This window comes from Apteryx rowi, unplaced genomic scaffold (genome assembly GCF_003343035.1).
Source record: "Apteryx rowi isolate R43461 unplaced genomic scaffold, aptRow1 scaffold_273, whole genome shotgun sequence".
NCBI classification, from domain to species: domain Eukaryota; kingdom Metazoa; phylum Chordata; class Aves; order Apterygiformes; family Apterygidae; genus Apteryx; species Apteryx rowi.
The window spans coordinates 554736-570349 of NW_020449119.1; positions in this window are offsets into that span (position 1 = coordinate 554736).

The window sequence follows — 15614 nt, forward strand, 5'->3', positions numbered from 1 at the left end:
TGATTGTTTCCTTTAAGAAAAGTTGTCTTCCTGGGCCTATTCAAATGATCACAGAATAAGAGATTGTCTGGTAGAATATAAAACCACATAAATTTTTATGCCTGCGGAGGGACTCTTATTTACTACAGGATGAAAAGGTATGAGAAGAACCAAGGCCTCAGCATGAACTGGGGAAAAGTAACTTCCCTCTGCCTCGGTATACACTTCCTGATCATTTTTTCTCTTTGTTGATGAGCATACTTCTCAAGAATATCTTGGGATGATTTGATTGGATGTGTTTGGATATATCTGGGGTATAAAATACATCCATGAACAGAGAGGTTTGTCTGTATTGATAGACATGATTCCACCCGGCTGAATCTTTTCTATGATGTATAAATCTGTTGTAAATAGATATACCATTGCCATTTCTAGAGGGCTTCCAGTTCTTCTAAGTGAGGAAACGTGCACCTTCCTTTCTGCATTTGTTTGCATTCAAGAAGATAGCCCAGTGAAGTGTTTTAATACTGAATATTGAAAATCTGCAATGCCTCCCAGCTAACAAGGCAGACTGAAAACATATATGTGAATCAGCCTGTGGTAAAATTATCCCTCTCCTGTTCATTTAAAAAAATATATTTTCCTCTAATGTAGTTCCATCAGCTTCCACCATGAATAAATTATCATATGTCAAAGCACATTTTTTTTCTTGTTGCAGTTCCTTTTATTCCTAATTGGTCATTAATACAGAAACAATTCCTGTATGGCACAGATCTTGGCAGCTTAATTGTTAGAACAGAAGAGATGTTGAAAATTGTCAGGTGCTGCTGATTTTCTGCCAAKGGTTCTGAGATTCTGACAGCGCTCTCCCCCAAATCCCTAATCTTCAGAGGTGATACAGTGATGTGTCACATCAGCTCCTTCCGAGGCGAACAGAAGTCAAAGGCATGCAGCATCTCGCATGGTCAGGCTTTTACACACAAGTGGAAAAGGAAAAAAATCTCCACACGTGTGTCTTCTGTTCATATCTGGGTCGTTTTCAAAGGAAGATTCCCAGGGACTTTTTATACAGGGAGATATATTACAGTTATCTTTCACAGGAATGTAAGAATTTTGTGGTCGAATCAAATAAATAGTATTGATGTTTCAGTATTTTGGCCCTAAAACTATTCATACCGAATACTGTAATGAATATTTCCATATATTCCATATATGTTCCACATATTTTCCAACCCTGGAGAAGCCAGATCTACCATGGTAGGAGTGCATTTCAAGATGAATTCCCTTTCAGGTCTTTTCCCTTCAGAGAATCACAGCAAGGGTATGGATTATGAAATGATTATGGACAGCAGGGAGAAGTGGGATGTCATTTTTCTTTGCTAATTGACCTCAATAGCACCATTGCAGCAAACCTATGGAGAACTTGAAATGACAGCTTAATAGCTGGGTTGATATTGAGGGAGGCTGGAAAGGCTAAGAGAAGCAAAACCTCAACTGTTTCATTAAAACAAGGCAATATTGACCTTTCCCCSTCTAAAAAGCAATGGAAGATATGTTAAGTCACTATCAGTCTGCAGACAGTTTTCCATAAGAACTCACATTCTAGCATGCAGCCTCTTTAGAAAGATTATTTTCCGAACATTTTTCTTCTGCAGAAATAAACACACTCTTTAGAGAAAAGTGAACAAGCATTAGTGAGACATTTTAGCTTCCTTTTTTATCACAGGGGGCCCTGATTCAGAGACTACGGCACCAGAAGTAAATTCTCCTTTATCAGAAATTCACACTAGTTAGTCAGTTAGTTAGTTAGTTAGTTTTAACACACATTTAGTGCTGAATCTATTTCTTTCTCTGGTTTTGTTTTCTCTGCATACTGAACAAAACTTCTTTGCTTCAGATATTATGGAATCACAGAGTGCATCTAAATATGTTTTCCTTCCATTTCATAGAATCACAGAATAGTTTAGGCTGGAAGAGGCCAGCTGGTCCAACTCTCTGCTCAACACAAGTCCAGTCACAGGAGGTTGCTCAGGACCTTGTCCAGCCTAGTTTTGACTGCCTCGAGGGATGGAGCTTTCTCAGTTTCCTGGTAACCTGTTTCAGTGTCTGACTGAAAAATTGTTTTTCCTTGTGTTTAATCAGAATTTCCCATGTTCCAGCTTGTGTCTGTTGTCTCTTGTCCTCTTGTTTCACCTCCAAGAAGAGTCTTGCTCTTTGTATCTTCCCATTAGGGAGAGGAGGACAACAATAAGATCTTCCCTTAGCTTTGTCTTCCCAAAAGAGAAGACAAAAACCCAGRTCCTTTCAGCCTTTCCTCATGTTACTCATACTTCTCTTCTAGTCTGACAGTCATCCACAGTGCACGTGTATTAGTTCACATCTAAGCCTCTGCTGTGGAGTAAAATAAGTCGTTCTTTTTGATTACAATTCCAGCTATGAGATACAAATTTACCTGGGCTTCTTGGAATGGGCATTTGCTAACATTCAACTTCATTTGTTTTCAAAGAACTGTGGGAGYTGACTACTTCAACACTTGCTAAAAAAGTATCATTTTGTTTTAACTAAATTAATTTGAAAATCAAAATACTTGCATAAACTTTTATATAGCATTTTGGTCTAATTTTAAACTCTTTTGGTAAAAGAGAAAGAGTTAACAACTGTGAAATAATGTGATAAAATATCTGTGACATAAATATTAGTAAAAATTTATAAAACTTCATTTTCTRTATCTATGGCACAAAATTTAGGGTTGTCAAATTAGGGTCATGAGATTTTGCTTCTTCGGACTATTCTCTGCAGTATTTACCACCCAACCAATTATAAGGAAGCACCATTTAGACAAAGCTGCCAAAGAAAATATTCAATAGTGCATTTTGTGAGTGTTTTGCTAAGAGAAAAGTTAGTAGGAAAAAAAAAATCAATAATTTAGAGGGKTWTTTTTTTTAATGATTAAATCAACAAAACTATTCCTAAGTCCCACCATTAGGAGATGCAACTGTGAACAGGCAGTTGAAAGTGATATTCCTTCATATTGTTCAGAAAATATATTTTCACATAAAATATACTGCTGCTTGATGTCTACAAGAACTGTTTAAACTGTACTAAATTGGTGTTTTTGTACATGAGATTCAAGCAACCCACTAGCCTATTTAATCTTCTTTGCACTGAAATTTATAGCTGCTAGAAGCTAAGGGCTGCACCCCTGTTAATACTCTCCGTTGCTGCAGATTTGGGGGGAAAGGAATATGAAGATTCCTATCTGTACTTCCAATGACAACCATTGTATAACTACATGAAATTATCATTCATTATCAGTTTCATGGCAGAAGTACACAAAAGAACAGAATTATCCCAGATTTACTTTGACTTTATTGAAAGCAAATTTATATCTTCATTCCACTAATTTGGTTTGTAGGTATTCGTATCTTTAACTTTCATACTGCTGAAACAGAGTGGAAAAAAGGCTCGATGTATACATTTTTTTATTTATTTAAACTAGAGCCCAGTTTCATCTTCCAGTTCGTTGAACTTGGACCACATCGGTGTATCAAAATACCTTTAGGCCACGTTTAATACTTGCAACAACTAATCATGTGAAGCAATATTATTTTGAAGCATACAAAGAGACTTAATTCAAAAGGTTTTTGCTGTTCATCTTCTATTAGAGATGATGCACAGGGCATTAGAGATAATGGGAGTTCTGCAGCAAAAGCCGTAGAACATCAGGATGAGAATGTCCCCCAGATAAGTGGTGAACGATTAGTATTTTATTGGCCCTTTGTCAACTTCAATTATGGTTTTGAAAACTCTCTTTAAAGAGCAGCGTTTGAAATGCTGCATTTAGGGAGCTAAGTATCGGTCGGATATTTAAGATTAATATAAATTRGAATCCGTACATCAAACAGCCTAATGTGGCAGGTCCCTGTTTCAGAAATATACAGATATTGGTGGTCCTCATAACAGAACTGAATTTCTCTGGTAGAATATTAGGCAGTAAAAGCTGCAAAGCAAAAGATACTGCTATGCTGACAGTTATGTATGTGCTGAGATTTGCTAGAAACTCAGTAGCAGTCAGCTGTTATTTTTACCARTAAGGATTTTGAGGACTGGCTTTTCAAAGCCACTTAGGGGCTGAGAAGGCCCAATTCTCATTAATTTTATAAGGTGATTGGCTATCCAAATCCCTTTAGAAAATTAAATAGCTCTTTTCTGAAAGTCCAACAGGCATCCATGTCTGGATATTTCCTCTTGGGACCATAATTTATATTTGCTCTAGACACCTGAGGAATGATTTTTCCCATTAAATTTTTGAGGCAAAAAGTCAGGACTTGACACTCATGCAAAATGCATATGGAACTAAAATGAAAACTTTSATCTAAGAAGTCATGTGATGTGAACAAAGATAGAAACCGCACAAGGGAAAAACAGAAAAGAATTTTCCTTTCTGGARTGTATTTTATCTCAGGGCAGAGAATGTTCTATTACAATGCAAAATGAGCCCTGCTCATTAGTGCTAAAGCCATAAAATCACTAGTTAAGCCTTTAACACTTTGTCTGTTTTTAACACCRGCCTCCCACCTAAATCCAGAAATCTGTTGTTCTTGAAAAGGTGTTCTTAAGACAAATTTTGGAATGAAGTAATATTCATTTCAGTGAAGCAGGTGATTAGTGAGAAGTGAGTGAATGCCATATTACCAAAAGTAGAGGTTCAATAATCAAATGTTATATACTCAAAAACAATGGTATTATTTTGTAAGATCATTAATAATAATAATAATAGTTAGGAGGTTCTTTTAAACATTTCTGAGTCTTCTGGGAAACCTGAATCACATTTCTAAGCTTTTTTTTTTTTTTTTCCAATTATTTGGAATGTTGTTTCGTTGTTTCCATATCTCATATAGTCTTTTGATTATAGGAGCTGACACTTCCAGTAAACCCTTGGAGTAACACGTTAGGAGCTGGCAGCATCCTGGCTATAGCCTGAAATTTGTCCCCAAGATGTCATTTGGCCAGCAGTGAGTAGGGACGGTAGTAGCTGACTTAATGAAGGAATGTTTGCTTTGATCAATCAAGCATTTTTCAGCTTGTCTTTCTTCCTGACAAATCTTGTTTTCCTGCATGTTTCCATTCTCTAAGACCACTCTCATGAGATTGCCAGTTTGACACCCTGCCTGACACTTGCCTCCCATACCATCTCTGTCCCACCATGTTCAGCCCTGCATCCACGCTAAATGCCAGAGGAACCCACAGCTGACACAGGTGGATTTACACTATTGGGTTGAATTTCTGAATGAATCTGGTCCCTTGACTCCAATTCGTGCTGCCTGAAAAGTGTTTATTAGAGCCTAGAACCATGAAAACAAGGAACAGGCAAAACGAGAAAGATATTCTTTATTTCTACTCTAACTGCAAGCACTTTGGGGCAAAGATTGCTTCTTTATTGTGTACTTACCGGGAGAGCCAAATCTCTGCTGAGCATTCAGATTCTGCACAAATCTTTGCTGAAAACTAGACATAAAGTCCCGCTCCAACCCACTGTGTGCAGTGGCTTCATATCTCCCACACAGCACATCAATTTGCACACATTTCTCATTAACATCTAATTTTGGATTAATTTCTCATTCCCTCCTCTGGGCTTTTGTAATGAGATTGTGAGTTACATTGGCAGAAGRCATATACTTAAAAAGTATCTGTATTGTAGACCCTCCTAGGTAGTTACCTGACAGTAGGAATAAAAAACATCCCCCCTCCCCCCCCCGCAAAAAAGAGAGAGTTTCCCTATTTGTCAAACATCTGGAGTTTTATTTTTTAATTTCATCAGCTATAATCAAGGAAAGAATCTAAATACTTTTAGCTTCCAGCAGTTTTCCTTGTCTCTATTTTTGTGCATTAAGAAGCTGGGTATTTTATTATGTTAACGTTGCTCTTATTTTCCTTCAGTATCAAGAGCATTATGGTGAGGTGGGAAAGTGGACAATTTTACTAAATAAAATGYCTGCAGTTTGAAAACTAAGTGCTCGAATAATTGCTTCTAAATTATTTGGTAAACCCCAGAGCTCTTGGGGAAAATATGTACTTTAAATATACGATGAATGCCAAAGTTAAACACTGGATAAGCTGTTCTTATTTACCCACAGATACGCAGTAACGCACTATTGAAGTGTGGCAGTGTAATTGGTATTTTTCACCCATCTTGGCATAGATTTATTCAAAAGGCCCAAATCCTGAAAGGTACCTAGATGCCTTTTCTGCATGTACATAGTTTGTTTAAAAAGAAGTATAGGGCTTAAGTATCCTGATAGAGTGTCAACACAGATATGTAAATAAGCATCTAAGGGCTTCATTTGTGAAAGAACTTTAATTAGATATAGGAACCTAAACTTCCAGCTGAGGTACCCAAATCTAAAATTCAGTACTTAGGAACCAAGGTTGATATCAGCATTTAAACATCAAGGTCCATCCTTAAGACCAGCATTCAGCCCATTCACCTTGAACCTATGTTTACCAGAAACATCTGAAGCATTAGCTAGACATCCTTAGCTTTTTTCCTAGTTGTTGGAGGAAGATGGATTCTTTCAGAAAGCATTTCAGACCTTTTTGTAGACTGAACCACCCACACAGAGATACCTACTAATTGCAGTGTAAGCCTGAAGGGTAAATGTATTCCTAACCTATTTGCCAGAGGGAAGTCTTCAGTACTGCCTAGGTGAAATACACATTTAGAAGCCCAAGTTTTCTACAATAAAGCTCTGCAAGTGCTATTTTCAGTGCCTACGGTACCTGTCTGAGATATCTCTGAGACTTGCAGACCTGGTGGTCTCCTGGAGCCACCAGTGGAGGCCTCTTAGAATATCAAAAGACACACAAAATACCACTTGATGCCTATTTTTAAGCGCCTGGGTATCACCTAGATTTATTTTACTTGTACTGGATATCCATAATATTCAGATTCCTCAACACAGACACAAAGAGTCATTTCAGATGACCTAGCTTTTCAGATATGGCAGCCRCAACACGCATATCCTGCTGGAACAGCAGCTGAAGACCAGGCAGGATACCCCCTTGCTTCTGAAAGAGTAGTAGACACCCAGGTTTAGGCAACAATCTCCTTTGACTGTAATGGGAGCTTCGATGTCTAGCTCACATGACGATACTCTGACTTAATATCAAATTGAGTACCACCTCACAGGTTYAGATGTTTACTTCTTTCCTGGTGTTTATTAGGGTTTGTTGAGTTCAGTAGCCTGACAGCAGTGAAGTTGCCACAGCTCCGTGTCCCCAGGTCCAACCAGCAGCGAGGCTGGGCATGTTTTCCCAGCAGGCACACACAAAAACACATGTGGACAACACACATACAAGTGATCGGCCACAAAAAAMAAGATAGACAGACACGCTCAGCCCTCATACAAACACAAACAGCACCAATGGCCTCATCCTAATCCCCCTCTGGCTGGCCAGGACAAAGGTCCGTTAATAGGAAATACATGCATATATATATGTACAATGTGGACCGTCCAGTAAATGGGCTTAGACACACAGACCATCCACCAGATGAGCCTGGATCTTTATTCTCCCCAGCTGACTCTTGCACAGACACACAGACACAGACACAGACACAGACACAGACACACACACACACACACACACACAGGTCTCTCAGTTGACTTGCAGACCCTGGTTGACACCAGTTGATCCCAGGCTCTCTGGCCTTTGGCTGGGACCCTCTGGTCCCTCCAGTAGGCAGCTCCTCCAGGTGCCTCACCCACAGGGACCGATGCACAGACCTGGCTCTCAGGCAACGTGGCCCGCTCTCTGGCTAGTCCRGCTTGACATTTGCTGGYRATCGCATTCAGYGTACCCTCGCTCGCTCCAGTTGCTGGCACCCAGACACACAGGCTGCKGTGTCCTATTGCCCCTACTCCAGCTGTTGGCACTCAGACCTCCACACACACACCTGCACACAGAWTAGAGAGCCCCTCACCCAAGAAAATAATTAGAAATGGAGTTTAATGAGAAGACARGACAGACTGTGGTGATGATGTGYGGGGCAGGGCCAGAAAAGTGCATTGATCACCAACCTATTTACACACAACTGGGCCCATGATCCCCTTATCCCTCTATTTCCCCATGCTTGTTTCTCCCCAAACCACCTTGATCCTTCCCTTTCTCCACCTTTGGTCCTTCCTTAAATATCCCATAATGTCTCCTGCAATCCCCAAACACTGTTCCCCAGCATCCCATAATGAGCCCCGTACCCCTCGGCAGTACCCACATTGGTCTGCAAGGTGACGGGGAGTTGCTGCCATGGCTCACCAGTGGGTGTCCCCAGCCCGTGGGCTGACGCTCTCCTGGGACAGCCCTGGGGGGCCGGGGCTTGCGTCTCTGGCTGGGTTATTGGGGTTTTCCTGCCAGCTGCTGTGCCTCCAGACCTCTAAGGGATTCACAGCTCAGACTTTCACCTACTTTTCCTTCAGACCTCAATTTCAGAGTCACTTTCAGAGTACATATGGGGGTTTCAGCTCTCTGAAAGGCACAGGAACAGTAAAAAACCTTTTTTATCCATCTGTGAGAGCACTCTCCCATTGTTGTGGAGCAGGGGAGAGGAAAGGGGCAGAAGAGATGGCTTTAGCTCCCATGAAAGCACGAAGAAATTTGCACCCAAACGTACCAGGAGAATATTCAAAGAGCCTGAGTAGATAATATCATGAAGAAGCTAGAAGGTGGGCATTCTCCATTCCTTCCTCTTTTATTTAAAATAAGTCTTTGATGGAAAATAAAGCSAAAGTTGTGAGAAGCAATCTATAGCCTGTTCACTGGGGAACTCTATTGTGAGGGATTTAGATGACTTTAAATGGCAAATGGAACAGAACATACATCTCCCATAATAGAGTTAAAGGGCATTTGACTGCTGGAGCCACCACCTTCTGCTATGTACTGAAAAAAATGAACTGAACTCTCTGAATTTTGAAAGAGGGTACTCAGGTGCTTGACTCCAGCAATCAGTCTGGGATGGGAGATCCCAAGAAGAAAGATATACCTCAACTCCCAAGAGAGTGTGCGAGAAAATATACATCTGTTCTTTGCAATTTCTATAATTTGTTTTGAATGACTCCTCACTTTGCATGCCACTTGAACACAATTTTTTTCCTAGGCKCAAAAAACAGTGCCTGAAAAGACAGGTTTCTGTCTCAATGTATTTTMTGAAGAGCTATGCAATTTACAGAGACACTTTTAGGTGTCTGCAATCCCCTTTGTAGATCTTCTGGAGTGTCCAAACACGAACAAATGTCTCACTGCAACTCTAGAACATGGGTGTATTTCCATAGCTATTGTATATTCTGTGAATCTAAAAGCAACCTTATCTTCCTGGTGGATCCGGTGACACAGAGCCACAAAGTGCTGAAAGGAAACGCCAGGACAATAACAGACTGAAGCTGGAGTCTTTGGTGCCACTGGTAGAGCTCTAGTTACAAGTTTATTCTGCCCTCAGGATAAGCTTTTAAACTGAGCCTCTGATCCTGTTTCAGCTACTGTCTGCCGTTGTCTTCCTGAATGCCCCAAATTCTTTTTTCTTTTCTTCCCACTGTCAAGCAATTAATTGCTAACTCTAAATAAATACATACTGTAGGATTGGATTACTGTGGAGATAGAGACACGGTCTGCCATATCTTTCTTTTCAAAAAAGCAGATTTATTATAGATATAAAACTGCCATGCAACCTTAACAGMAGGACATTTAGAAGGAAAGCTGAAGTGATTAATTATTACACAGTAGACAGTTAAATATTTATTAAATACAAGGGATGCATAGAGTAGTGAACCAACTAATGTGCTCATGAATTGARTTTATCATTATGGCAATAACAGGATGCTCTAGTTTGAGCAGGGAACTCACAAGCATTTAAGATGCCTATTCTCAGGAGTGTTTGCAGCCTTATGTTAGATAATAAAGCACAGGTAAATGGAAAAAAAAATGATTTTTTTTCCTTTCCAATTAATTAGCAGACTAAACAGTCTTTGCAGAAAGGACTATTTCTTCCTGCCTCTAGCACATTTGAGCTCTTCAGCCTGATATCAGATCATACAATTAGAACATTTATTTGCATATATGTGTAGGTACCTAATGTATATCTATTTCTATTTTTCTCTGCTAAAAAAATGTAGAGAATCATAACTGTCCAGCCTGAAGAACAAGCTGTCTGAACCACTCATCTTCCTTTTTAGCTAAAATTCCATAATACATTTGGCAAACGAGGAGGTCATTACCTAGTAGTCTGGCACACATATCTGGAATACTTCTAAGCTTTCTAGATGTTGATATCATCTTAAGAACACCAACGAACAAACCACAATGTAAATAGAAACTGTTCATCAATGGACTCACCTCCACAAGAGCAGCTGGACCCAAAACATGTCCCAGACTGCTGTGCTGTAAAAGTGCATCTGCTCTGAAGATCTGAAGATACTTGGGCCACCTTCTTCAGCAATGAGAAGATAATCTTCACAAAATAAGGACACTTCCCTAGGGAAATAAATTTTATTGTTAAAGAAACCACCTTATTCCAAACTTCTTATAGGACAAAAGCAAACCCTTGCAAATAATACCCTCTGTATATTTCTGTGCTAGATCCTCTATGCAAAGTACATGAACAATTTCATCCTACTACACAAGAAAATATCATATTGAAATACATTTTCCTAGAAGTTACTTTCCTGCTAATCTTTAAAGAGTCATCCCTGAGCCCTAAAAATCCATCATTAGAATCAGACTTCCTCTAGATCCATAAATGAAACATGGATATAGCATGTAAAAAAATAACACAGCTTGCCAATGCCTTTCCATAGTCAGCATAATGAGTGCCGTGCATGACAAAACTATAAAAATCTTTGGTATCCATGTGTGTTCATTCCAAAATACAAAGTTCTTAACCTAATTCATCATATGTTGTCATAAGAATCCATGCGCGTTAAATGAAACAACAAAACTCTCTGGAATGACCTCACRCACACCACTAATGAAGAATATAAACRCTTTCTTCTCAGGGGAATAAAAAAATTTCACCAAATTCATATCTCTGACTCTACCTCTTAAAAACATGTAAACACTGTTTAGGTCTTTGTAGTCCGAAGAAATGAATTTCACAGATTACTGAATTCTAAAAATCACCACTGTGATAGAAGGACTGGCTTAATAGCACCTTACAATTTTCTCCAAGTTCTTTAGCTCCTGTTAAGCTTTTCCCAGACATACTAGCTACCATCTCTAACTTTTCCAGAGGGACTAAGGAGTGGTCTCGCATACCACTCTGTATGTTCCACAAGTAATGCATGACCTCTTACCTCGAGTAGGCTATCAATTAACATAATTAGCTTAAGCCTGGAGGATATATCCTGAACTTATTCTTGGGGTTGAGAATTGCCGTTCCTTCTCCTGAYCTGAGGAAGATTTTGTATGAACCTCCTGTGTTCTTGAAAGTCTGCTCACCCCCACTGTATGTTGGATTTAATTAAAAATAACACTTCCTCCTACAAACTTTCCCAGTCTTTTATCTTGTATGCCACCAATATAACTACTATGCGTAATAAAACCAATGAATGCAATGGGGAGAAAAGATGTGGGGTAATGATAATAAAATAAGATAATTTTGACTTTTAATGAGCTGCCAATGAATCTGCAATAGCAGTTAGGCCAACTCAAAGGGCTGATGCATCTCAGGCAGATGCAAATTTCAGCACAAAGATCTTTTTTCCTAGCTTCATTGTGAAGGAGCCACTTCACAGTAGAAAGGACAGCAATGAAAACCAGGGCTAGGTGGAAACAGGCATCTAGTGTGACTTGAGTTGCCCCAAAGTATCTAAGATTTCCCCATGAGACTGGCAAAATGACACAGGGCTTATGGGAGGCTAGTATCTTCTTGAACAGCCATCTGTAGGCTAGGTAAGACCTCAGGCAGCCCCCAGTTTCAATGTTTAGGTAAATGAATGAATGTCTCAGGACTGAACAGTGCTGTACCATGCCATAGATGTTGCTTGTGTACTCTGGAGATTGCCTGTTTTGGAGATATAAAAGGTTTGATGTGAATATTGCTCATTTTGAGCAGAACTTTGAGATTCCTTTGGAGGGTCATTTATGAGGTACAGGATCTATAGGCAGGTGCGTAAGACTATGGAAGAAAGATGGGAATGGCTAGTGGGTACAGGGAAGAAAGAGTGGTAACAGCCCAGCACTAGGAATGAGAAAGATAAAAGCACACTTCAGGACAAGAGAAAGCAGTGAGGTAAAGCTCAGGTGGTGGAGTAGCAAATTAGTTGACATTTTTGAAATGTGGAATCATTCAGTGATTTTTTGGAATGCCAAGACCTTAGCCTTTTCCAACAACTGAGAAGTGCGTGCTTTGGTAAGTAAGAATAACTGCACGGTTACTGTTATAGGGGTAGTTTAAGCAGACTTTCCATCCAAACCCCCAAAAAATAAAAAAGAAAGAAAGAGAGAGAGTAGCTTTTCAAAAATAAAGTCCTCTTCATTTTGATTCAAAGACGTTTTCARAAAAAAAGAAAAGGCTTAAAATATATTCCACGTATTAAGAGTGTTTCTATGCTCCAAGAGGCTTTCCTTTGGGTACTGTAAGATGGTTTATTATCCATTATCTGTAACACAAAGATAATGAAAGTGGTTCTATTGTACTGTATGTGAAACCCACAGGAATACCAGGATTTGACAGTCATGATATATCTCAGTTAGTTTCTAATGTGTAAAGCCATCACAAATCATAGAGCAGGCAGTCTGTTGGTTAAATAAGTCTACAAAGTAAGATGATAGAGTTCTTCATTTATCTTCATTGAAACAGCTTTGACTGCTGTGTAGCTGATAAAATAAATCTAGTGCTATTCAGAATCTCTCTTCTTTGCCCATTGCAAGCACGCAGTTTCTGTTCTACTGTACAAGTTCTTATGCAGCCCTCAACACCCACAATATTGGAGTATCTTCCATTAGCACATGGAATAAAGTGACTAGCATATGTCAGCTGTAGTTTATTTTCTTGCTCATCTTCTCCCAGAGGTGAGAATTGTGTATACACTGAAGTGTTTTCTTTGGATTTTTTTTTTTTCCTATGTGTTCATAGGAGAGAAAGTGGATCAAGGAAAAGCAATGGGAGATGGAGAGGTTCATTATGATTGACTGCTTTTAAGGAAACTCGTACTGTCTCAGGTGATCCTTGAGAATGATCCCATGAGCTTCATGGTTATGCGGAAAGTTCAGTGGTGCCAGTGGACCAGAGCCGTTGGTCACAGTCTCAAACCTCTGCTTTCTAAAAGTGCCTGCTCCTTTGCAATGGTTATAAAGATGCTTAAAGCCTGTGTAATCATATACARTGCAAATTCCAAAGTTAGGCAACACAAATTTTCTCTTCTCACCCCCACCCAGACTATAAATAAAGATCAAGATTCTGAATTTGACTTGGTGTTCAGTGACAAGCCATGTTAAAAGCAGATGGTAAGTTTATGCATATTCTATCTCCTGGACACCACAGATCCACTATAGACAGTATTTGCAATTAATGTTTAAATCTGAAGTCATATTTCACGGCTGTAACCCCAGCCACGGGTTACAGGAAGATAGTATGGTTGTAACCCAGTCATGAGTTACAGGAAATCATCAATACCAGAGTCCTTGATAGAGTACTGCTAGTTTTTTTGGGGCAGCTGGTGATGAACAGAAGGTGTCACGCATAAATATGGGTTGTTAAGGGTCAAAGACCAGCAGGGAATCCAGAAACAGTGATAAATTATAGACTGTGTTGCCCGATGATAGGTGTGTCTTCTTCAACCAACAGCTGTTTCCTAGTAGCAAACTCTTAAAGTGCTGTTAAAGTGTCACTGATGACCTCTTYGGCTTTAATTTCAGCAAGCTGGTTTTCATGACAAACCTGAATCACTTTCCAAGTGTTGTGCCATTTGTACCAAGTYGTGTAGGCTTATGGTGAAAGGTTGTTGACATGTGAGACTATATCATTTCACATCTGCATTTAAATATCAAATAGGGCTAGAGAGATGGCCAATCTTTGGAGATGTAAAATGATGTGAACTTCCAATGAAAAAAAGAGGYTTGATTTCAGGAAGATTGGAAGAAAAAAAATTTTTTTTTGAATAGACATTTTCTTTAAAAAAAATTATTCATGTCCTAGTCATTTGATTACCTGGAAACTTTAAATTACATTTTTGTAAAGAGAATATAATATTTAACAAAACACACAGGAAAATCAAAAAGAGTGATAAATTCTTGGGGAAGAGAGAGGGAAAAGAAAAAAGAGTTATGTCAAAATAAGGATGTGAGTAATGAGGAACCATCTGCCTAAAATCAAGGTACTTTACTGCTCTCCCTTCCCACCTTTAACATCATAATGATTTTTAAGCATGTCAGTGCAGAAGGAACATTACCAATCCATGTTTTGATAACAATGAGGAAAGATCCAATTATTTCTGAAATACAGAATAGGAAACYACAGGTTACAGTGAACAGCAAGATTTCTATTTAGACTAGTGTAGGGCAGTAGCAGAAGTATAAAGGATCTTTTTTTTTTTTTTTTTTCCCCTGGACAGTCTCTCAGAGTCCTGGAAGAATCCAGAAATCCCTAAGGCTATCTGCAAAGAAGGTGATGAGGACTTTAAAAGATAAATTAAATAATAGACATGACTAGTTGCTTAGTGGACATAGAGATAACTGAACTGCAAACWTTTTTTCCAGGCTATTCATGTATCTGCTTTTTCATCTCATAAACAAGCATGAACCTCTTGCGGTTATTATTTTGTATCAGACATATATGATGTGGTCACAAAAGGTAGCATATTACTTTTAAAATTAGCAGGAGGAAACTTGGCAACTCTGGGAGGGTCCCACCAATTCCATTTTGCTGAGAGTCATGTAAGGATGTGTTGTGGATGGCACCGTGACAAAATGTGAAATGCCTTAAATTTTCTCTGTCTTTCACAAATCCTCTGAGGTACATAGCAAGAAGATCACAAAGTAATTGCAGTTCCTAAAGCCTCTTGAAAGGCTGGATAGGTTTAGTCCTTATTCTTGGGTTCTCCTCAAGCTTACAGAGGACAGACACCTTGGTGTCCCCACTGCATAACCTGTAGCTAACCTGTAGCATGAAGAACTGAAAGAGGTCATGAAACTCTGAGGAGTAAGGAATCTAACAGGTAGCTATTGGACAACTGCATCTTATTTTGAAGAAGAAATAATATAGACAACTTAAACATAGGTTCCTTTTATAGCTGAGTATATAAAATCAGGTAAAAACAACTGAATTTCCCTTCCTTTCTCCTTGCAACTCTGATGCCTGCATCAATACCCAGCTAAAAGTGGACTGATTAATGGAGTAYGTGTTGGAAGGGGAGGGAGGACCAACACGAGGCTGCTAATGTCCCCAGGTAAACCAGTGTCACTTTTCCTCTTGAATGAACATTGAAGCAATGTCCCGTAGCAGAAAATAGCCATCACATGTAATACTTCGAGCTCTCTTATCAAAACAAAATCCTGAGGATTGTGCTTTACTTAGTTGTTTTGCCAGTGCTCCTTCTACTGGAGACTGATTGTTTAGTCAAAGAAATAGCATTCTACCTCAGAACAGA